A 21873-nucleotide genomic window follows, 5' to 3' on the forward strand; every position below is an offset into this window, starting at 1 on the left:
CATTTGAAATTTTTTATAGAGGCATAAAAAATAGACTATTAACCTTGTAAGCTAGAGGGTTGGGAAAAAAAATAAGTTTAGGATCAAATACGAAAATTTAAAAAATCGGTGACCAAATATGAAAATTGTCATATTCTCGTGGACCAAAAGTGAAAAAGAAAAAAAAATCTAAAATGCACTATCAATTACATCTGAAACGCACTATTATAATTACAAAAATACAATTACGTCTTTTTTTCATTCTTTCCTTAATTTTAAACATTGACTATGCTAGATGAATGAATAACATTGGTCATCATGTTCTCACAGAGCTACTAGTTCTCTTAAAAGCTAAGTTATAATGAAAGTAATGTGTGTGAAAAATGAAATTAAAAAATAGACGTTGTTCAATAACGTATATTATCAAATGAAACTATAATATAATTAAAATGATGTTTTAGTGTTGCTATATTAATGATACTAGCTAGTGTGTAGAAAATGAAACAAAAATTCAAAGCCCATACAATAACATATATTGTCAAATTAAACTGAAGTTTGATTAAAATAATACTTTAGCGTTTCTACAATTAAACTAGTGTGAGAAAAATTAAACTTAAAAATATAGCTCATGCGATAATGTATATTTTTAACTGAAATTGTATTAGAATTAAAATGATACTTTGGTGTTGCTATAATGAAAATAGTGTCGGGAGAAAATGATGAAAATAAAAAGCATAACAACATTATCAAATGAAACTATTAAAGTTTTTTCGTCCTTTTCAAATGTTGATCCCAATTTAACATGAATAAATGAGATTTAAACCCTAGGATCGATCTCAATTCGCAATTCTCCTTCTCAAATTAAGGTAGGATGAGGAACAGAACTGCGAATTAGGATTGGTCTTAGGGCTTAAATCCTTTTATTCATACTCAAATTGAAATCTTAAGTTGAAAAAGATGAAAATACACTTAAAACTTTTAGATTTCGGCATGTTTTAAATAGAGGGGGTGACTAGCGTGATGAATTTTGATACTAAAATAATAATTATGGCTGAAAATTGGTACTAAAATTAAACGATAGTCGTAGATGAAAATTGATAAGAATTAAATAGGAATAAGGTTCAAATTGGCCACTGAACATAACCTGAATATGCAATTAGGCCATTGAACGAAAAAAAGTGCAATTAGACCACTGAACACACCAAAAACGTGCAATTAGGCCACCGAACACTCCAAATGTATGCAATTTCACCGGATAGCAGGTTACCATCAATTTTAGCAGGTTATCTGCTTACGTGGCAGCTGAGTTGGCATTTTAAATAATTTTAAAATAAAAAATAAAAAATAAAACGACCGGCCACACTGTCGTTTTTTCAATTTTTTTTAAAAAAATTATTATTAAAATTTATTAAAAATTATTTAAAAATTATTAAAAATGCCAACTCAGCTGCCACGTAAGCAGGTGACCTGCTAAAATTGATGATAACCTGCTATCAGGTGAAATTGCATACATTTGGAGTGTTCAGTGGTCTAATTGCACTTTTTTTTTTTTTTCGTTCAGTGGCCTAATTGCATTTTCAGATTACGTTCAGTGGTCAATTTGAACCTTATTTCAATTAAATATTGCAATCAAAATGCTAATTAAAGATAATAACTTAAGTTAGAAGATTACGTTTATTTAATTTAAAATACTATTTTCCTACTTACAATATATAATGCATTGTTATTTTGTCGCTCAATCTATTCATTGCTTCATCTTAGTTACTTGGAGTTAATTGCCTTAATTATGGCCGGCCAAATCCAAATAACTCCAATAAAATTAGAAGTTGTTTGTATAGTTAAACAAATAGGTTAACACTGTCAAGCATCTTGTGATTAGTTAGTATTTATGTGGTTCTCTTTGAGGGGAGTTACAAGATCAAACTCCAATAATGAGGTATTGACTCTTTGAACTAAAATAGTACTAATGAAAGTAAAAAAAAAAAAAAAAAAAAAAAAATTGTAATTTATGTCATTGAGGTATTGACAGAGTTATTAATAAGGCAGGACTCGACAAGTTGAGTTACGAGCTCAACATAGTTATTGATAGTAAAAAATGTAATTTATGTCATTGCAAATATGTCAATTATTAATGTTGTCAGCCTAGTTATTAATAGGAAAAATTATAATTTATGCCCTTAATAGGGAGAATTGTAATTTATGTCCCTCACAAATATGTTAATTATTAATGTAACTGGCCCCAAAATTATTTATGGTGTAAATATTAACTCTCAACTTTCAAAACGTGACATATATTACCCCTTCATTGAATTATTATTAGTGGTTACTTGTCGTCTTCCTTGTTCGAAGACCATGTTTTTTTCCTCCATTTTTCTTTCTTTGTTTGTTTTCCTTCCGCTGACAATAGTGTTTCTCCTTCTTCCTATTAGGGAAGGGACAATATATGTCACATTTTCAAAATTAAAGGATAACATTTACACCACTAATAATTCAGGAGTGACATTGATAATTGATATATTTGTGAGGGGGATAAATTACAAATTTCTCTTATTAATAAGTCATATGACTCGAGATGATTAAATAATCAACCGACCTAGTAGTTCGGTCACGTGCCTCTAAATTACTTAATGACTAGAATGATATCAGAGTTAATTGTAGTCAACAGATTATGCGATGATAGTTCTTCGAAACGGATAGTGTCAAGTACAATTTAAATCGTATCCAAGTCATAATGAAGAAATTAAAGTGAAGTTTGTGACACATCGGTTCATATATATATATACATTTCAGGTGTGTATACTCACAGTCAATCACTCGAGGAAGATAAATAATGGTAGGTTGTGTATGGTGCAAACAATATAATACAATGAAGGAACCAAACACGAAAAGCATATAATGCAAACAATTTAATAAGAAGATGTGATGCTCCTTGTTGAGCAGGCACTGCACAAGAAGCAAAAAAAAAAAAAAAAAAAAAAAAAAAGGTAAAAGGGCATGAATTGAACTTCAAGACAATTTTTTGATTAGGATTGTTCCTAACATATGACATTATAGGGCTTCATACGCTATACTTGATAAGGAAAAATCAAAACCTCCTCAAGATGTACAGTACTTGTTGAGTATCCAAAGACACGACAACCTTCTCATCAAGCCGGTATTTGGATTTTTATAGTTCCACCCTACCAAGAGTACGAGGGCAATCTTTAAAACCAAATCATAAGAATCTTACTAACCTACTATATATTTCCAAAATCCAAACAAACAAACAAAACTTAAAAACAAAAAAAAAAAAACAAAAAAAAAAAACAAAAAAACATCTTGAAACTATATACCTCGCTAGTGGCTACCTAGAACGATCTGTTAGGAGGAAGAATCAATTTCTCAAGCGATATTGGTGGTGAACTAGTGAATGGTACAAGTTTCAAGTTATCTCTGCAGATTCAAGGTTTGAGACATCATATGTGTCGTTAAGAGCGAAGTGATTTAAAAAAGAAAAAGAAAAAAAAAACTGATAAGTTTCATGATTAATTGTAGATTTTTTTTTTTAAGTAGCTAAGTCAAAAATAAATATTGGGTCATCTTTTAATTTAAGGTCCTGTACTCTTGGAAATTTTGTACAACCCAAAATTTGGCCCTGTTTATCATGAATGTAGGAATAAAATTTGGCAAATTATACCATGCACTAAGGCGCACAATGCCTGGTGCACGGTACAACGACTGACTTAGGGATGTCAACGGGGCGGGGTGGGGGCGGGGGACATACCCCCCATCCCCGTCCCCGACTTTCTTCCCATTCCCCGTCCCCATCCCCATCCCCGCCGGGAAATGAAAAATTCCCCCCATCCCCATCCCCACGGGGATTATTCGGGGACGGGGAATCCCCACCCCGTTAACAAGTTATAAAAAAAAATAAAAATTAAACATTAAAAAACATTTAAATAAATTTGGTGAACACCTAAATTGTACACCTAAGGGTTTTCCTCTCTAGATTCTCTCTAGGGTTTTTGCATACCTACTAGGGTTTTCCTAGGTTTTCTGACAATTTTGTTCGTATCTTTCCTGGAAGATGGCCGACGATGTTGTAATGGATGGTGTGGATAATCGAAGGGATGTAAGGCAAGCCGAGATGGAAGGGAGGCGTGAAGGACGACGGGAGGAAGATGTTGGTAACGATCGCTTCACGGATGGCCAACAAAACCCACGTCCAATAATTAATTGGGGGCAAGTGGGGAGGGAATTGGGGGTGGACGGTGGGTCCCAGCCAGCAAGAATGTTACGGGGAAGAGGGGAACAAGGTGGTGGAGTGGGGAAGGAAAGGATGTTACGGGAAAGGGGGGGAAGAGGGGAACAAGGCGGTGGAGTGGGGAAGGAATGTGATGCGCTGGCAGGTGATGATGGCGGTAATTATGGGGAGGATGAGGGCGGTTTGGATGGGAGTGGTGTGGGAAATAGGGGAAGCGTGGGCAGTATGGGTAGAGGGAATGGAGGCAGTACGAATCACCAGGGGAGGGGGGCTGGTAGGACTACACGGCAGCAGGGGGTGGTGGGGGGTGTGGCAGAGTTGACGGATAGATGGGCGGAGATGGCTTTGATGGAGGAGGAAGGGGCGGTGTTCATGCCGGAAGGTGGGGATGGGGTAGTAGAGGGTGATGGAGATGAGGAGGAAGAAGCTTGGAGGATTGTTGGGCGGTTTTTAACACAAAAAATGGTAAAACTGGATTTTATGAGACAGGTTCTGGCATCTGTGTGGCAGCCGGTACGTGGAGTTCAGGTAACGGAGATTCAGAGGGGTTTGTTCTTGTTTGTGTTTTTCCATAGGACAGATATGGAATACGTGCTGAATGGAGGACCCTGGGCCTTTGAGAATAATGCTCTCGTGTGTCGGGAGGTATTAGATGGGGTGAATCCTATGGATGTGGAGCTGGATATGATTGATATGTGGGTACAGTTGCATGACATGCCTAAGGGATACACGTCACATGCAATTCTGGAGCAGGCAGGAAATTTTTTGGGATCTTTTGTTAAACATGATGACCGGTTTGAGGGGGCGCCATGGCTAACATTTCATCGTATTCGGGTGTCAATTCCGGTTGATAGGCCGCTAAGAAGGAGGATGAGGTTGATGAAGAGAGATGGGACAACGGCATGGGTAAATTTCAGATATGAACGACTACACAAGTTTTGCTATTTTTGTGGCTGTATGGGTCACTTGCATACTTTTTGCATACACGCTAGGGAGGCTGGAATTCCGGTAGAAAGGTACCTGTACGGTCCGGATTTGCGAGCTGGTGGATCCCGGAGCGCTCCTAGAGCGGTTGGGGATAGCTGGCTTGTTCCGGTAGGCGGGAGACCACGACCACTGGGAATCAAGCCACGTGTAGTGGATGGGAGACAGGGAAGTGGGGCTGTCACACCCACGAGTATGTCTGAGGATGAGGTGGTGGTGGCTACGGCAAAGCGCCGTAGGCATGGAACGGAGGGAGGGGAGGGAAGTGGTAACGATGAGGTAACAACCGCAGCTGTTTCAAAAAACTTGTCTATGGCGGGAGCTGGTGTCCAGCCCCGCCCATCATCATGAGTACTCTGAGCTGGAACTGTCGTGGCTTGGGCAATCCACGCACAGTTCGACAGATTGTGGGCCTTGCGTCCAGTAAGAAGCCTGATTTTGTGTTTTTGATGGAGACCAAGGTACCACGGATACATGCAGAACGAATCCGGGTTACGCTTGGATATGAAGGTTTATTTTATGTTGATAACGATGGTTTGAGTGGAGGAATGGCGCTTTTGTGGAGGAAGAATAATACGGTGAGATTTTTAAGCTATTCGCAGAGTCATATTGATGTGGAGGTAAGCTTGTTTAATAAGTTATGGCGCATGACATGCATTTATGGTATCCCCGAGCGTGGTAGGCGGGAGGAGACATGGGATTTACTTGGTACTCTCAAGACTAGATCCTTATTGCCCTGGGTGGTGATAGGAGATTTTAATAATCTACTATATCAGCATGAGAAGAAGGGGGGAAATCCGTATCCTAATAGTCTGTTACGGGGTTTCGGAGATGCTGTGGATGACTGTGGTTTGATGCAAATGCCAATGAGGGGCCATCAGTATACGTGGCAGAAGGGGAAGGGGACGCCGAATTGGATAGAAGAAAGACTGGATAAGGCTTTAATAACGAATGATTGGGGTCTGCTCAATGAGAATGCAATGCTGGAAAATATTCGAACTCGGGCATCGGATCATTCGATCCTATTCCTCAGTATTAATGCAATTTGCATGCCAAAGAGAAGGGGACAGCGGAAGTTCAGATTTGAAATGGCTTGGCTATTAGATGAGGGATGCAACGGAGTAGTAGAAACGGCCTGGCAAGAGGGGAGAACGGAGGGATTGCTGCACTGCCAGCAGTTGTGTGGAGAAAAGTTGATGCGGTGGGGTGGAGATCAGTTTCATAAATTTGGAAAGCGAATTAACCACCTGCAGCGGAGGCAGGATGCCATACGGAATAGACGAGATTTGGTGGCTCTTGCTGAGTACCAACAGATTGAGAATACCATGAAACGAGTAGAGGCCCAAGAGGATGTGTTTTGGAGGCAGCGGGCCAAACAACACTGGCTACGCGGGGCTGATGCGAATACAAAATTTTATCACAGGTATGCTTCTGCACGCCGGAAAAAGAATTTTATTTCTACTATTAAATGTGATGCTGGTAACTGGGTGGAGGGGGATGATATGCATGCTGTTATACAGAATTATTTTGAAAATATTTTTGCCTCAAATGGACTGAGTTGTAATGATCCACTTTTCGGAGTCCTAACCCCACGAGTAACGTTGGAGCAGAATATGATGCTAGACCGCCCTTTTGAAACTAATGAGGTTAAAGAGGCTCTTTTTTCAATGTATCCGGATAAGGCACCGGGGCCGGATGGTTTGAACCCGGGTTTCTACCAGCAGTTTTGGGGGATAGTGGGAGGAGATGTAACTGGTTTTATAATTAATGCCTTGAATTCCTGTGTATTCCCTAATGGATTGAATGATACTAACATTGTCTTGATACCGAAGAAAGAGATGCCTGAGACAGTAGCAGATTTAAGGCCGATCGCACTGAGTAATGTCATTTACAGAATTATGGCCAAAATGATAGCAAATAGGATGAAAACATTGATGGGAGGATTGATCTCAGAATCCCAGAGTGCTTTTATCCCGGGAAGGCTAATCACGGATAATATCCTGGTGGCAGCGGAGGTGGGGCATTATCTGAATAGAAAGCAATGTGGTATAGTGGGATGGAGTGCATTAAAGCTAGATATGTCAAAGGCCTATGATAGAATGGAGTGGAACTTTCTGGAAAGGATGCTGACTGGTATGGGTTTTAGTGAGAAATGGGTGAAGCTCATTATGATGTGTGTAACGACTGTTAATTATACTGTAATGATTAATGGTATAGAAGGGGGGCACGTAAAACCAACCAGGGGACTCAAGCAGGGAGACCCGCTCTCTCCGTATTTATTTATTATTTGTGCAGAGGCTCTCTCAATGATATTACAGTATGAACAGTTCACAGGTTCAATACATGGGTGCAGAGTAGCAAGGGGGGCACCACCTGTATCACACCTATTTTTTGCGGATGATAGTCTCCTATTTTTTAAAGCAAATATCCAGGAGGCAGGAGCTATAAGGCAGTGCCTTGTAAGGTATGAGAAATTGTCAGGCCAGGTAGTGAATTATAATAAATCAAATATATGTTTTAGCAGAAATACCCAGGAGGCTGACAGGACACAGGTGGCGAATTGTCTGGGGGTGGTGCAAGCACCCAATTTTGGGAAATATCTGGGCCTACCATCTTTTGTAGGGAGAAATAAGAGAGCTGTTTTTTCGTATCTGGAGGAAAAAATCAGGCAACGAATTGGTTCGTGGAGTAAAAAGCTACTCTCTCAGGCTGGTAAGGAAGTATTATTGAAAAGTGTTGCACAATCTATGCCTACCTTTTCGATGAGTGTTTTTTTATTACCTGAGACAGTTTGCCAGTCAATTGAGCGAACTATGAATAAATACTGGTGGGGCAATGGAAGAGAAAGGGGAATACATTGGAAGGCATGGGACAGGTTGTGCATACCAAAAAAGTATGGCGGTATGGGTTTTAAAGAGCTAAGGGCTTTTAATATAGCAATGCTAGGTAAACAGGCATGACGATTTTTAACAGACCCAGAAACACTCGTAGCCAGAATCTATAAGGCAAGGTATTACCCCACAACCAGTTTTATAGATGCAACTATTGGTAATTGCCCGAGTTATTGTTGGAGAAGTATAATGGCGGCCCATGCAATGGTAGTCTCAGGGGTGCGAAGGAGGATTGGGAATGGACAGACAACCCTAGTATGGGGACACCCGTGGTTACGAGACAATCCTAGCCCATTGATTCAAACAGAAATGCCACAACAGTTGAGAGAGGCGCGAGTTGCAGGACTAATTGATTCACAGACTCAAACCTGGGATCCGCATATTCTGTCTGATTTATTTATTCCTGAAGATGTGGAGCGAATAAATATGATCCCTGTTAGTCCTGAGTATGAGGACTCATGGTATTGGATGAGTGACCCAAAGGGGACATATACAGTAAAGAATGCCTATAGGCATATTGTGGGAGATTATGAGAATAATCCAGCGAATTTTGATAGGTGGATCGCAATGTGGAAAATAAAAGTACCCCCGAAATGGAAAATTTTTTTGTGGAGAGCCATATGTGATATTTTGCCAACAACCCTTAACTTGATATTTAAAAGGGTGGAGGTGGACCCAACGTGCCCTATGTGTGGTTTAGATCATGAAGATGTGTTGCATGCTTTAGTGCTCTGTGAATATTCTAGACTTGTTTGGAATATAACGCAATTACCTATTATTAATATTGTTGCAGACTCGTTTACAATATGGCTAAAAGGGGTTATGGCGGTCTTGACGGAGGAGCAGATCCGGTTAATGCTAGCAGTATTATATTATATTTGGAGAACCCGGAATTCAGCTGTCTGGAAGGGATCAATGATGCGGCCTACCCAGTTGGTCAGAGCAGCCACCGTAGCACTACAGGCGTACGGCACTGCTCATGTTGGCCAAACCAACCCGACACCGGCGATGGACCACGTGAATGGTCCAGGAGGGGGTGGTCTACGATGTTATGTGGACGCGGGTTTCCGGCACGACACGGGCGAGGCTACATACGGCATGGTAATTATAGCGTCAGATCGCTCGTTTGTGGCAGCAAGGAATGGCAAGTTACCAGTTTGTTTTTCACCACTTATGGCGGAGGCTCAGGCATACAAGGAGGCTTTGTCCTGGCTACTTGAACGGGATACCACATCAGTAAGTTTACTCACGGATTGCATGGAATTGGCAGCGATATTCAGGCACCATCATACGCCGATACATTCGTACGTTGGGGTCACAGTTGACCAGTGCAGGACGTTTATGTCGTTTTTTAATCGTATTACTTTGGATTATATTTCTAGGCAGGTTAATTTACATGCGCATACTTTAGCTACGTTAGCATTTACTCAGGATCAAGCTATGTACTGGGATGCTATCCCACCTGACACTATTTCGGCTTTGATTCATTAATACAATCGCAAGATTGACCTTCAAAAAAAAAATAAATAACGCATATATATTCATCCCCAACTCAAAGTTGTATTCAATATTTTACAATTAAACATTTTATTTAAAAATATGCATGACATACAATGACAAGAATACTTCTAAAATTATATATATTGTATACAAAGTACTACATTTGTGTGTGTTGTGTGGCAATATATATATATATATATATATATATATATATATATATATATATATATATATATATATATATATATATATATATATATATATATCGGGGACGGGGCGGGGCGGGGAGAGTACTCCCCATCCCCGCCCCCATCCCCGGCGGAGAATTCAAAATTACCCCCATCCCCATCCCCTATCCCCTATTTCTGTCCCCATCCCCGTCCCCGTAGGGACGGGGAATCGGGTTCCCCGTCGGGTGCGGGTTCAATTGACATCCCTAGACTGACTGAGGCAATTTATATCGTGGATCAGGGTCACAGTGCATTGTGGACCCTGGTCCAATACACAGAATTTGAAGTATAGAATTCATATTCATAATATAATATACATAAACACAATATAATGAGGACACATAAACACTTAACATAATACATAGAACTCTTATTTATAATGCACATAATTCATGTTCATAATGCACAAAATTTATGTTCATTATATCATGTTGATGTGTATCTGTATTATGAACATAAATTCTGTACATTATGAAGTCAAATGTTGTGTATTGGACCAGGATCCACAGTGCACTGTGGACCCTGGTTCACGATATAATGATTGCCATACTGATATGGAGACACATATTTTGGGCAAAATATATCGTGCACCGCGGTGCATAATCGATTATGCACTGAGCTTCAAAACGACGTCATTATGATTAATGAAAAGAAACAAACCTGTTTCACGCTATTCCGCAAAAAGTAACTTCGTTATTCAGTTTCATTTTGTATACACTGCAGTTTCAGTTCAACACAACTACAGTTTCATTTCGATATAACTACAGTTTCATTCGACATTTATACACTCAAATATGTGAAAATGTTATTTAATTTAATTTTATATACACTATAGTTTCATTAAAACACAACTACATGATTATTTCGATATAACTATAGCATCATTGCACAATATACACTCAAATATGTGAAATGTTATTCAGTTTTATTTTATATAAACTGTAGTTTCATATCACCACAACTATAGTATCATTTTGATATAACTGCAGTTTCATTTGATTATATATAAAATAATACGTGAGGCAATGTCAGTTTAAATACACTGTAGTGTCAGTTAAAATACATTATAGTTTCAGTTGGAAATTAACATATCAAAAAATACACATTCCGTTAACAGTAATGGCGCGCCGTTTCTTTACTTAAAGAAACAATACCATTTTGACCACGGTCCACGATATAACTACTGCAAATTTTGTCTCCCATGTAACATTAAACCCCCAGAATTGAGCCCAAAATATTAGGGCCCAAAATGACTACCAAACCCAAATTTCAATCTCGGTACACAGTCCAGTAACCTCCATTTTAGGCCCATGGAGAATGCCAAACCCAATTACACTCACGGTCCAAACTCAATTTAACAAAACCCAAACCAAATTAAAACAAAATTACTAAAAGAAATTAAAATAAATATAGTAGGCTCAGACCAAGAGGTTAATTCCCAATATAATTCCCTCCAGTGAAGATTAATTCAACAAGCCATGTGAATTCTTTGACTTTGACCAACTTGAACCTGATCTGAGACGTCCTTCTTACAAGCATTAGGGGATTTCCTTCAACTTCTATTCCTTCCGGATTGGTAATGTCATTATATCGCTGACACCTACACACCGGATTGACTTGCTTTTACCACATCCCGACAGGGTGGGTTAAGGTAACTCTTCTATCGTAAGTACATCGGGGTGTCATTAACCGTTGACACATGTGGACCGAATTGATGCATGTCTTTACCACAATTCTGATAAAATGAGCTAAAGTACCTCTTCTACTGTAAGTACATCGGGATGTCACACAAACCTCTAATACTTACGGTACGAAAGAAATTTCAATCAAAAAATCCCCATAAGTAAAGTCAGGGATTAAAATCTAACAAAATGAGAGAGACCATATGTTTTTTTTTTTTTTTTTTTTTTTAATTATTACAAAACACAAACAGAAAATAAGAAGGAAATTAAGCACTACAAACAATTCTACATACTGCCTGAAGGCATTCTTGAATATTTAACAGATGAACGGGTACTATTTCTCGAAATTAAATAAAATTATGAAATATATGTCAATCCTAAATTAAATAAAATTATGAAATATATGTACAATATGGGTAAATTAAATGCATCAAAGAAAGTTAAGCAACCATCCAGGGCCGTTCCTAAGAAAATTGGGGTCCTGTCCGAAAATTAACATTGGCCCCCTTTTTGTATAATTGTAAATATATAAAAGATATATTGTATTGTACCAAAATATATAATAGTCTATAAAAAATTTATTACTCAAAATTTCACTTGAAAAGTGACATTCATATTCTTCTTCTTCTTCTTCTTCTTTTTCGGTCATATTTAGATGTAAAATTATTCACCAATCTATTGAGACTTTTTTTACAATATAGTTGATCATAAGCAAGATTTTAACAACTTTAACTTTAAAAAACTTCTTTATGCATAAACAACAGTAATGAAAATAGTCAAGACTAATTGATATTGAAATTGTAGTATCAAAATACAAGAAATTAGATTGTTATTCACCAATCAAAAGAATTCTTAGCTAGGGTTAGTTATTGAATTAATAATTTTAAAATTTTGAATAAAATTATAGAATTAAAATATTTAATTATTTACATACCTTCATCCTTTTATCGTGAAGAATAAAAAAAATTGAGGATGCCAAATGCACGAACAACGCACTTCAAATTAATGATTACTGAGACCGAATTCTTGCGTTGTGAATATAAATCTTGCGTGTATGCGTTATATATAATAGGAATACGAGTAATTTTTTAATCTTTATATATAATAATTTTTACAATAATCAAATAGGCCCGCCTCAATTCCTATAAATTATAGGACTATAACTCTATACGTAAATCAAGTCCTTAAGAATTAGAAATATAAACTTTTTAGAATTCTAAACTGTCCTTATTTCCTTATACATAAATTACACTTACACTAATATATAAAATATAAATATAAAATAATAATTTTTTTTTTTAATAAAAGTGCCCCCAAAATTTGGGGGCACAATGCACATATATACGTGCTATGTATGTAATATTTGGGGCCCCCAAAATTTGGGGGCCCTGTGCGCTGCCCCTGGCCAGACATGGCCAGGGACGGTCCTGCAACCATCCATATAAATCTTTTTGTAACTGCACACAGCACATGCATGGTAACAACGCCCATACATTTCCTTTGTCCCAACACTACTTACAATACATTGCAATTTTTAGATTGTGTGCAATAATATAGAATGAGTGTGTGTCTTGGTAAATTAAGGAAATTGGAAACAACACCACGTTAAGTTTTTAATACACTTATGGTATATATGTATTGATATTCAATTTTATATTTTAATAGGGTTAAAGTTGAATTGAGGATGAAGATTTGCATTTATGTGTGGAGTTTAATAAGAAGAAGAAGAAGGAATCATCTATGGAATAAATGATGATAAATTATCATTAGGGTCATATTTCTAACTGTAAATTAACAGAATTTTTTTGATCAAAGTATCTATGAGGTCCATGTATTATAGTGTTTTGTTCAATTTAGTCATTCTACTTTAATTTTATTCAGTTTAGTCCATGTACTTTGAAAAGTAAAAAAATTAAAGACAATAGCTGATGTGACGCTGACATTATCTCTATCACGTCATCATATTTACATGCCAACTCATATATTATTTTATAAATATTTAAAATTAATTATTTTTACCACTAATATATTACATTAATATGTCACAAATAAATACATAAATATTTGCTCACATAAGCTATTGTCCTTAATTGTTTCAATTTTTAAAGTATAACAACTAAATTGAACAAAATTAAAGTAGAAGGACTAAATTGAACAAAATTAAAGTAGAAGGACTAAATTGAACAAAACAATAGAATACAGGGACCTCATAGGTACTTTGACCGAATTTTTAATAAATGACTAAATTGTGTAAAATTATCAAAGTTAATGACTAAATTGAACATAAAAAATCACTTAGGACTAAATTAAGTAAAACCATTATAGTCATGACTATATTGGGTATTAAGTTATTAATAACTCGTTTAGGATTTCCTCTTCAACAATGTTGATGTTAAAGGCTTTGTGATGCATTGAGGACTATTAAGTAGACTAGATTTTCAAGAAAATGAATAAAAATTACTGCGTATGAAAAGAAAAGTGAATTATGATAAATATGAAGTGATAGGAGAAAATGTTTTATTATTATTTATTTGTTAATAAAAAATAAAAAAACATGCATAGTGGCATCATGAATGTAATGCTCTATCTATTTCTAGGAATTAAAATTAACTCATTCTTTTACAACACGTCTGGTTCACGAAATAAATTTTGGGGTAATACAAATGCTATTCTATAAATAATGGAATATGCAAGGAATAGAATAGGAATTGTATTTTATTGTTTGGTTCGCGGAAGGAATAGACTTTAGTAATTATATTACAGAGTTTGGTTGGTTTAAGAAATAGAAATGAAATATGTTTTAAAAGACATAAATACCCTTATAAAAATATGTGGTGGTGGCGGCAGTGGTGGTGAAATAGAAAATAAATTTAATTAGGAATAAAATAAGAAATATATAAATGTGTGTGTTTGTGTGTGTGTGTGTGTATATATATATATATATATATATATATATATATATATATATATATATATATATATATAGATTTTGAATTCGGTGCACACCCTCTACTTAGCCGAGTCCGTGAGCACTCTCCCTGACCATTGATTTTGAGATATTAACGGTGCTGATGATGTGGCATTTTAAACCATGTGGGCGCTTAGTATTAGATTGGTAGGGGTGTTTTTGTATTTTATATTTGTCATTAATATTACATCTCACTTATTTCGCCGGTTATCTTGGGTTTAAAGCATTCATAATAGGTATTTAGGTTTTCTCTCTCCCCTTGCTTTGTCACGCGACTTCTGGAATCATCCATCTTCTCCCAATCCGGTTGCCGTCCATTCGCGTCTCACATTTTCCCGGCGGTGTTCATGGTTGGTTCCAGCAGGAGGCAGTCCAAGAGGCTTCGTGGTATATCTTCCACCTCCTGTTCAGGTATTTTTTGAATCGATTTCTTGTACCTTTTTTTCCTCTTTTTGTTGTTTGTTTCATGGGTTTTTTCCGACGGTTTGTGGGTTTGATAGTGTTCAGTAGGGGGTTTGGGGTGGGATTTCGTTTGTTGTCTTGTTCGTCTGGGTAGTTCTGTTTTTTTTTTTTTTTTTTTTTTTTTTTTTTTTTTTTTTTTTTTTGGGTTTTCACAGGGGTGGTGGTCGTGCATTCGGTTGGGTTTGGGGTTGGGGGGCGGTGATGCGGGGGATGTGGTTGTGAGGGGTGTACGATTTCTGGGTAGGGTTTCGTTTTTTTTTGCTGTGCTGAAGGAAACTGTTGATTTGGTAATGGATATGCAAAGCTTCGTTTTTTATCTCGATTTCGTGCTCTGGGTGGCTTTAATCCCGTTTGGTTTTGATATTTTTTTGGCAATTCTGGTTTGGTTGGCTGCAGGGAAATATACCCATTGAGGAGGTGTTTGAGAATCTCAGATGTACAAAGGAGGGTCTCACTAGTCAGGCAGCCCAAGAGAGGTTGGCCATTTTTCGGCACAACAAGCTTGAGGAGAAGAAGGTGTCAAACGGCGTTTATTCAGATACTTTAGTTTTCCTCATCATTTATAGTTTATTAATCTTTTGAACTGTAATTTTGATGCTGGGTTTCATTCTTTCTGCTTTTATGTCTCTGGTTTTCAAGATTTAATGTTCACCTCATATTGTGGAGTTATGTTTCTTTATAGTTTACCTTCTTTTTTGGAGACTAATTTCTTTCATCTTTGCCGTTTGTTATGGCCGCGTCTTTGGTTCCAAATTAGATGGTCTTACTTCTCTCTTTCCTTTTGTGTGTGTATGCAATTTACTCTTTGAATTGCTTATTTGCTTGTGACCCCATGGTTCATAGATGTTCCGTCACTAAGATGTAACAAGTGGTTTCCGTGGTTGGTTGGTTTATGAGGTTGAGTGGTGGCCATATGGTGCAGGTTTGATTCTCACATCAATCGGGAGTTCTTTTGGATCTCCCTCCCTTAGGTGGACGATTTTTGCTACTGCATTGTCATTTTTAATTTATGGATGGGCTATTGGTTTGAAAGGTAAATGTGGTGCAGTGGTAAAGAGCGTTGTATTGGGGATTCTAGCTTGGGTTTGAGTTCTTGCACAGAGTTGATGAATGTTTTCATGAGATTATTTGGATTTTCTACCTGTGACATATACGGTTAAATTATCTTAAGACAGAATGGATTTAAAGCTTCAAGCTAGCATGGCGGGAGAGATCTCGATTGGTTGGTGTGCAACTTAGGTTCGAGTCTTTATGGAGTTTTATTTTTACATTCAGTCTCTAAAGAGACCATTGTGCACGGGACTTGATTTTATGGTGTTTTCCTCATGGCGTACTAGTTAGGCTTAGCTTATTTTAATTAATTTTGCTTAGTCTAATCTGTATTAGCCGCGATGTTATTCCAGTTTTCTTGTATCTAGTTAATATTTATGTTTTTGGTGTAATCAGGGGTATGCCCCGGTGTCACATGTATTGGACTTTTGATTTATATTTACATCTCCCGATTTGATGTGTCAATTTAACTGTTGCAATAATTGTTATGCCCCAAGATAGCAAATTCCTGAAATTCTTGGGCTTCATGTGGAATCTTCTCTCGTGGGTGATGGAAGCTGCATCAATTATGGCAATCGCACTTAGGGGTGTGCAAACTTCGGATAATTTTCGGTTAACCGACCGAACCGACAAAGTTCGGTTAACCGTTTTCGAACCGAACTTTTTCGGTTCGGTTAATGGTTAAAGAAATTTTAAAATTTCGGTTAACGGTTAATTCGGTTCGAAAGGTCGGTTAACCGAATTAACCGAACGGTTAACCGAAGTTTTTAATATATATATAAATAATAATATAAATATAAATACTAATTTGAAGTTATGGATGTTTGGAGTTTATTATTAATGTTTTTGTATATTTTATTATGAATTTATTATGATATGTATTTTATTTTAATTGAATTTATTATTTTAGGTGTTATTTTTAGAATTTTAAATTTTAGCTTTAAAAAGTTTGGTTAATCGGTTAACCGACCGATTAATCGAAAAAAATTTCGGTTCGGTGAATTCGGTAGAGCAAACTTCGGTTCGGTTAACGGTTAAAGGAAAAAAAATTTCGATTAATTCGGTTCGGTTAACCGAACGGTTAACCGATTGAACACCCCTAATCACACTTGCAAATGGAGGGGTGAGGTTCTTGTTCAAATTTAGTTGAATTTGTTGTTTATTTAAACTGTTAGTTTGGACTCATTGGAATATATCTTCAATTTTGCAGGGAAAGCCCCCAGATTGGCAGGACTTTGTTGTGATTATTACATTGCTGGTGATAAACTCCACCATTAGTTTCATTGAGGAGAACAATGCAGGCAATGCAGCAGTAGCTCTCATGGCTCGTCTAGCTCTCAGGAGAATAACGCCTACACTGTAACAGCGTTATGCACTGACTTTGATCCTCTTATGCTCACACCGATACATGCATGCATAAGCCCCCGCGATATGCAAAGGCTGATGTCCTACTGCGCACATAGCGGTGCACAGAGATTCATACGTACCATATTATTATTTAATAATAGCTCTTGTTTTCACTGTAATGCATTTACCTATATACAATTACGCACACAGCATAATTCTAAAGCAACACAAATGCCACGGTCGTGCAAACATGGGTTTCTTCAGAAATCTAGCTTGAATTTAAAAATTAAAACCCACATACAACAGATACCATGTACTAACTTCTATTCACTAATGCACACGCGCGACACATGTCTTTTTTAAACAACATCGGTATGCACCGACTGGTGCCCTGCACATAGCAGTGCGCGGGGCTGCATATGCATCATTTTAATATTTAATAACATCTCTTGTTTACCATGTAATGCATTCACCTGCATACAACTACGCACCCAGCATAATTACAACGTTTTAAGTTTTTAACAACCAAATTTAAAAAAAAAAAAAAAAAAAAAAAAAACACCCACAAAATTCTGAACGTAGCCACACGTTATGCACGTACTCATCTTCTTATACGCACCTTCCATCAAAACTCACATAATATGTAGTGATCAACAAAATCATGCATTTTCACACTTCATAAATTCCAAATCTCACGCACACACATCCCAATATATTTAGGTCGTCCAACAAAACAAACTACCAAAAAACAACCCCAATATCTTAAGTTACATGCAATCGCTATGCACATGCTTCTGTTTGCCTACGCACCCTCCCAGTTTGCACATGCTTAAAAGCCCCCCATGCATTCACCATTACGTCCTTACTACAACCATTCAGAGTACCAGCAACTGCTAAAAAAATAATGAAACATGCATACTGGATTTGTAAAATTAAACTATTAATTTAAACTAATTAATTGAAAACTAAACAAAATAGGCACCCAGAATGCACAAACTGCTGTTAGTAGACGCACACGTGAACACACAAACTAATGTCTGTCTGTGCACCAACCCCATGAGGTCACCTGTAACGTTGACGGATTAGTATTTCCCAGTTTGCACATGCTTAACAGCCCCCATGCATTCACCAGTACGTCCTTACTACAACCATTGAGAGTACCAGCGTCTACATTTTTTCTTTTCGTTTTCGTTTCACACTTTTATCAAACCATACTCTACACACACACATCCCTTAACTTTGAGTTTGTCCAATTAAAAATATCCCATACGTAAAAATCCAAATGCCAAAAAAAAAAAAAAAAAATCAATGTGATTACCATTGCTGCTTCACGATACGCACATACTACACTTCGTCTGTGCACCTACCACAGTAGCTCACCGTTATCGTTGCCAGATTAATATTCAAAGTTTGCACAAGCTTAACTGCCCCTACGCACCCACCCCTACCACCTTTCTACCACCACTCAGACTACCCTCTACCACGCTTTTTCTAGTACATGGAAAACCCACAACCAACAAAAAAAAAAAAATACACATTCATCTATGCACATACTATTTGCTGTCTACGCATCATCCCTCCATCCTATCGGTCAAACAAATAACCATGTACGCACCCACCTGAACATGAACACGCTACGCGCGTCAATGGACTACTACTTCATCCAACAACCCCACCCCCCTTTCCACCCCCACCGGGGAAAAAAAACCCATTCTTCAGCATATGCACAGACGTTGACATGTAAATGCACTTACTGCTACTAGCCATTTGAGAAATGTGCTCCAGTATTGTTCCCGCCCTCCCACCGCTTCGTGTTCTCCTTTAGCATTGTCCACGCCACCTTCACTTCTTCAAGCTTTGTAATAATTGAAACTATTAATTTCCATCCACAAATCCCTAAAATAATGCTTCAGATTCCAATAATATTATGTCTATAATTAAATTACAATTACAATTACTAATATAACCTTTACATTGGTAAATGTCACTAATTACTACCCTAATTTCTTATAATCTCAACCATTCATGGGAATTGAATCAATGGATATTATGAGGCCTCATGGTCTCATCTATTAGAGAGGGTGCACCGGATTCGAAGCCTATATATATATATATATATATATATATATATATATATATATATATATATATATATATATATATATATATAAGAGCGCTCATATGCGGCGGGTCTTACCGTGCGGCGGTGCGGTCAAATTCCAGAATACACCAACAGTGTTAACAATATGCACCAACAGTGTAATAAAAACACACCACAATAAAATGCAATAAAACATCACAAAATACACAACAGACTCAAAAAAATACACCATATAACTCACCACCCCCAATGGTGTATTTCCGAACAGTGTATGGTGTTTTTACTCACACTTAATGGTGTGTGTTTGGTGATGCAGGGCTCTGTTTACTCTGTTTTGTGTGGTGTATTTTCATAACGTTGATGGTGCATATTTGTTGAACTATTGGTGTTGCCGCACCGTAAGAAATAACCGCACCGTAAGACACTGCCGCACCTGAACCCGCCTATACATATATATATATATATATATATATATATATATATATATATATATATATATATATATATATATATATATATGTATGTATGTATGTATGTATGTATGTATGTATGTATGTATGTATGTATGTATGTATGTATGTATGTATGTATGTATGTATGTATGTATGTATGTATGTATGTATGTATGTATGTATGTATGTAAGGGTATATTTAGTATTTGTAATATAAAAGTTATTCCTATAAGCATGGGAGTAGCTACTACCAGTCTACCAAGGGCCCCCCTAGGAATAGCTATTCCCATTGCAAAATGAATATGTCATTCCTAAGAATAGTATTCCTATGACAAAGTAACGAACCAAACAATGGAATAGGTCTATTTCAAGAAATGTCATTCTATTCCTGACCTATTCCATGAACCAAACATGTCATTAATCTTTTATAGAGCTAGCAGCTAGTTGCGCTACCCCCTCCCCCCCTCCTTTTTTTTTTTCAACTACACTTCTACCTATTAATTTACCCTTTCTATAACATATAGCTTTCATATGGTTGTATGTTATGAAATCATAGACATGGTTAGGTGAAGATAACATAGTTAGTTTATCAGTTAGTTTTGACTTATTTAACCATTATTAGATGTTTGACTTCGTTAAACTAACAATCAATATGAGTGTTTGAGTAATTAATTTTTTGTAACAACTTATTGTTCTAAAATGTTAAAATTCAAAAAACTGCTCAAAGAAATTTTTTTTATCAATTTTTTTGATAAAGTCATTTTTGCGAATAATCAGCTATCAACAATTAATTTACCAAGCGTTTTTCTACAATCAGCTAATGCTATCAACTAGTCAAACCCACTACTCAATCAGCTAACAACTATACACCAAATACCTCCAAAAAAAATTTGACACATAATAAATGCTATCAACAATAATTTTAAAATAATACGTGAGGCAGTGTAGTTTCAGTTGGTAATTAACACACTGTAGTTTTAGTTGGTAATTAACACATCAAACAATGCACGCTCCGTTAACAGTAACGACGTGCCGTTTCTTTACTTAAAGAAACGACACCATTTTGACCGCGGCCCACAATATAACGAGTGCATATTTTGTCTCCCAGGTAACATTAAACCCCCAGAATTGAGCCCAACATATTAGGGGCCAAAATGACTACCAAACCCAAAGTAACCTCCATTTTAGGCCCATGGAGAATGCCAAACCCAATTACACTCACGAGTGCATATTTTGTCTCCCAGGTAACATTAAACCCCCAGAATTGAGCCCAACATATTAGGGGCCAAAATGACTACCAAACCCAAAGTAACCTCCATTTTAGGCCCATGGAGAATGCCAAACCCAATTACACTCACGGTCCAAACTCAATTCAACAAAACCCAAAGCAAATTACAACAAAATTACTAAAAGAAATTAAAACAAATATAGTAGGCTCAGACCAAGAGATTAATTCCCTCCAGTGAAGATTTACTTTTTTTTTTTTTTTTTTTTATAAGGGAGGAGATTCCCTACACATTATTTGCTTCAAGTGAGGTTTGAACTTTTTACCTCTCACTTAAGGGAGCAACCCGATACCAGTGAACCACAACCCACTTTGTAATTCTAGTGAAGATTAATTCAACAAGCGTGTGAATTCTTTGACTTTGACCAACTTGAACCTGATCTGAGACGTCCTTCTTACAAGCATTAGGGGATTTCCTTTCGGATTGGTGATGTCATTATATCGCTGACACCTGCACATCGGATTAACTTGCTTTTACCACATCTCGATAGGCTGAGTTAGGGTAACTCTTCTATCGTAAGTACATCGTGGTGTCATTAACTGTTGACACCTGTGGACCGGATTGATGCATGTCTTTACCACAATTCTGATAAAATGAGCTAAAGTACATCTTCTACTGTAAGTACATTAGGATGTCAAACAAACCGCTAATACTTATGGTTCGAAAGAAATTCCAATCCAAAAATCCCCATAAGTACA

General features: G+C 36.9%; 2 long non-coding RNA genes across 2 annotated transcripts; one reads left to right on the forward strand and one right to left on the reverse strand.

Annotated features, from left to right (window-relative positions):
- Positions 1-339: 339 nt before the first annotated feature.
- LOC109167315 lies at positions 340-17326 on the forward strand. The gene is made up of 3 exons (XR_002051813.1): positions 340-351; positions 4113-4118; positions 17200-17326. It is a non-coding gene; the product is annotated as an uncharacterized LOC109167315 (long non-coding RNA).
- On the reverse strand, positions 17213-21278 carry LOC109167310. Its single transcript, XR_002051812.1, has 3 exons — positions 21267-21278; positions 20343-20345; positions 17213-17325 (listed from the first exon to the last, which is right to left on the reverse strand). It is a non-coding gene; the product is annotated as an uncharacterized LOC109167310 (long non-coding RNA).
- Positions 21279-21873: the final 595 nt, after the last annotated feature.

This window comes from Ipomoea nil, unplaced genomic scaffold (genome assembly GCF_001879475.1).
Source record: "Ipomoea nil cultivar Tokyo-kokei standard unplaced genomic scaffold, Asagao_1.1 scaffold0317, whole genome shotgun sequence".
NCBI classification, from domain to species: Eukaryota; Viridiplantae; Streptophyta; class Magnoliopsida; order Solanales; family Convolvulaceae; genus Ipomoea; species Ipomoea nil.